General features: G+C 42.8%; 1 long non-coding RNA gene across 1 annotated transcript; it reads right to left on the bottom strand.

Moving 5' to 3' along the window:
- Positions 1–898: 898 nt before the first annotated feature.
- LOC141087820 (uncharacterized) lies at positions 899–3336 on the bottom strand. The gene is made up of 6 exons (XR_012231727.1): positions 3243–3336; positions 1606–1681; positions 1459–1534; positions 1282–1387; positions 1112–1183; positions 899–987 (listed from the first exon to the last, which is right to left on the bottom strand). It is a non-coding gene; the product is annotated as an uncharacterized lncRNA (long non-coding RNA).
- Between the last annotated feature and the right edge of the window lie 237 nt (positions 3337–3573).

Raw genomic sequence — 3573 nt, 5'->3', positions numbered from 1 at the left:
CAGACGCTGCCGGCCAGAACCAAAAGTTGGTCGAGATGTTGCAGCAGTGTCAGAGGGGTGGGGTAAAGGGTACTGTAAGTCATCACCAGCAGCTTCAAGTGATGAAGTCTGCCCTGCTGCTAAAGTGCTGGTGGAGAGGATAGAGGGACGAGACAAGAGGGAAGGTAGAGAGGGGTCGGATACCTCGATGTGGTCACCGGTGGCGGTCTCCGAAGGGATCTCTCCAGAGGGAGGCAACTCAGAAGCAGGCTCCCGAGTGCTGCAGATGGTGCTAAAAAAAAGAGAAAAAAATATATATTAAGAGATTGATATTTCATTTTACATTGCTGAAAAAAAAAATTTGGTTAAACATGTTAACATTTGTACTACAGAAATGGTGTGTGGAATATTTACCTTCTGCTCACCATCGTCGACAGGAGGAACGACAGGGCTCTGTAATTTTTATACTGGGTGCTCCTGCGTCCTCCCAATCCACTCGGGGCCTGCATCTCCTTGTTGAAGTCCCTCTTGAAGCGATCACTGAGCGACCGCCACGTGTGTCACCTGTGAAGGAAAAAAACAAAGTGCTTAGTATTCCACACTTCACATGCTGTAATATAAGCTACTGAAATTGGAATACTTACACACAAAATCCCTGGCCCTCGCATAGAGCTCCTCCCAGTTGTCTACAACCTCCGAACACACCTTATCCCAGAGCCGTCGGGTGGTTGGTTGGTCGGCATGTAAGCGGTTTGCCATGTTCCACAGCAGCTCCCGTGGTTGGACAACCTCAATGAGGGTGTCCACATCGATGATGATACCCTCTTCCACATGTCTGTGGGGAGCACGCTGTGAAACCTGTGAAGAAAAAAAATTAAAAAAAAAAAAAATATGATTCAATCACCCAACTAAAGGGTTACATACCGTTCGCCGACCACCAGAGGCAGCACCTCGACAACGCTGGGATGTCCTGGGAGTCGCTCTAGTGCGGGCACCAGATTGTGAAGACTGTAAAAAAAAAAAAAAAAACTGGGTTGGATGGATGCGTAGTTATTGTGTGTGCTGTGATTAATGTTTGTGTTGGGTGTATTATTTATGTATGTATGTGAGTTTTTGTATGTGCTAAACTTACACTCTGCGCGCCCCCTCATTGTATTTCTCCACCCTGCATGTCTCTTCCTAGAAGCTCCTCAGCTTCAGCTTCCTGTGAAAACATAATACATGCATATAGGTTAAAAAAAATAAAAAGTTAAAATACGCGTAAAAAAAATTAAGATTTAAAAAAAAAAATATATTATTTACCTCAGTTCGCTGATGATGTGAGGGGGAGCTTTCAGAAGAAGACATTCCTGTGGCCTGGCTTGCGGGTCTCCTCTGCTGCGGCCTGGTGGGTCCTTCCTGAAAGGATCTGCAAGTATAAAGACACTTGTTCAGCTACTATACAAAGGATATTAAAAGCTTTAAGGCCTTTATACTTACTGAGAACAAGGTTGTATGCAGGTCTGCTGTGGCCTGGCGGTTCTGCTGCGGCCTGGCTTGTCCTTCCTGAATGGATCTGCAAGTATAAAGACACTTGTTCAGCTACTATACAAAGGATATTAAAAGCTTTCAGTCCTTTATACTTACTGAGAACAAGGTTGTATGCAGGTCTGCTGCGGCCTGGCGGTTCTGCTGCGGCCTGGCGGGTTCTTCCTCAAAGGATCTGCAAGTAAAGAGAATTTTAATAACATAAAAAAAACCTTCATTGGTATTAATGTGTTTAAATTCCCTGAAAATCTCTCTCTGAGAGTGTAACCACACTGTGATTGCAGGTGTGTAATTCCTGAGTATACCCACACTTTGCATTTGCATGTGTGTTAATTCCCTGAAAAACTCTCACTGAGAGTGTAACCACACTTTGATTGCAGGTGTGTAATTCCTGAGTATACCACACTTTATGTTTGCATGTATGTGAATTCCCTGAAAAACTCTCACTGAGAGTGTAACCACACTGTGCTTGCATGTGTGTAATTCCTGAGTATACCCACACTTTTGGTGTTTGCATGTGTGTGAATTCCATGAAAATCTCTCACCGAGAGTAAACCCAAGTGTTTGAATGTGTAAATTCCAATCTCTCACTTGAGAGTATAACCACACTTGTATACCAAAAAACAAAAATTAATGTACCTTTTTTGTACATATAACCATACTTAATTTTACCTGGTTTTAAAATGATACTACAGAGAGTTTTAAAAAACAGTTTTTATTAAAACTTTTTTTTTTTTTTTTTTTTTTTTTTTACACAAGTAGGAGCTACTCTGCTCTTTATTTTAAATACCACAATAAATGAAAAATAAAAAAACAGTGATATACAAGAGAAACACCACATACAATACACAACACAATCACAGCACAATTGCAAATATTAACATAAAATTCAGTACACATGCAACAGAAAAACAATTAAAATATTTTTTTAAAATCCTACTAAACATACACACACACACAGACATGCAAAACTAGGAGGCCACGAACATACATGCAGGAAGGCAGACCACACACACACACACACACACACACAAGCCACACAAACACAGGCAGACAAGCCACAAACACACACAGACATGCCCCACACAAATAGTTTAGCACAATTGCAAATATTGAAATAAAATTACAGTACTATGAAATTAAAATTCAGTACACAAGCAACAGAAAAACAATTAGGCTGAGTGCAGACGTACTTTTTGGCCCTGCGGATTTTTCCGCGCAGAATGGAAGAAATCCGCAGGTCAAATGACCTGCATTTTTCCTGCGGATTTCTTCCATTTTTCATGCGGTTTTCTTGCGGTTTTTGTGCGGTTTTCCCCCTGCGGATTTGGTGACAGGGGAGATGGAAAACCGCACAAAAGCAGTAACATGCTGCGGATTTTGTACCGCGGGAAAACCGTGCTGAAAAATCCGCAGCGTCTGCACAGCAGTTTTTTTTTCAATTCATTTTAAGGCTACTGTACATCACAATGCGGATATGCAACGTTTCTGCGCGGTAAAATCCGCTGCGGAACCGCTGCAAATCTGCATCGTGTGCACACAGCCTTAACGTATGAAAAAAAAAAGCATAATAAAAATACACACACACAGACATGCAACACTGGGAAGCCACGAAAATACATGCAGGAAGGCAGACCACACACACAGACAAGCCACACAAACACAGACAGGCCACACACACACACACACACACAGACAAGCCACAGACATGCCCCACACAAAAAGTTTATACTCACACAATTGCAGGCTTTGGTGGCTTTGCTAGCAGGCCTCTCCATCCTGTCTTGGTGCTGGGCAGGTGCTGGCAGGGGTCTTGCTCCAGGGGTTTTGCTCCAGGGGTCTTGCAGGTGGAGGTCTTGCAGCTGGGCAGGCAGGTTTTATAGCTCTGGCTCTGTCTCCTTCTATCAGTCTGGCTGGTGCCGGATGTCTGGGCCCAATGATTAATTAGTAGAAACAAAACACCTTGATGGCACAAAAAATGCCAATTGGCAAAATGCCAAAACTCCCTGAAAAGGGAAAAATACCCGCTCAAACAAGACATGTGAAACAAGAGAAATAAAGAGCTAC

The sequence above is a fragment of the Dendrobates tinctorius genome, unplaced genomic scaffold (assembly GCF_039654945.1).
Source record: "Dendrobates tinctorius isolate UK_male_01 unplaced genomic scaffold, ASM3965494v1 ptg000035l, whole genome shotgun sequence".
Taxonomy (NCBI): domain Eukaryota; kingdom Metazoa; phylum Chordata; class Amphibia; order Anura; family Dendrobatidae; genus Dendrobates; species Dendrobates tinctorius.
This window is presented reverse-complemented; position numbering and strand designations above follow the sequence as displayed.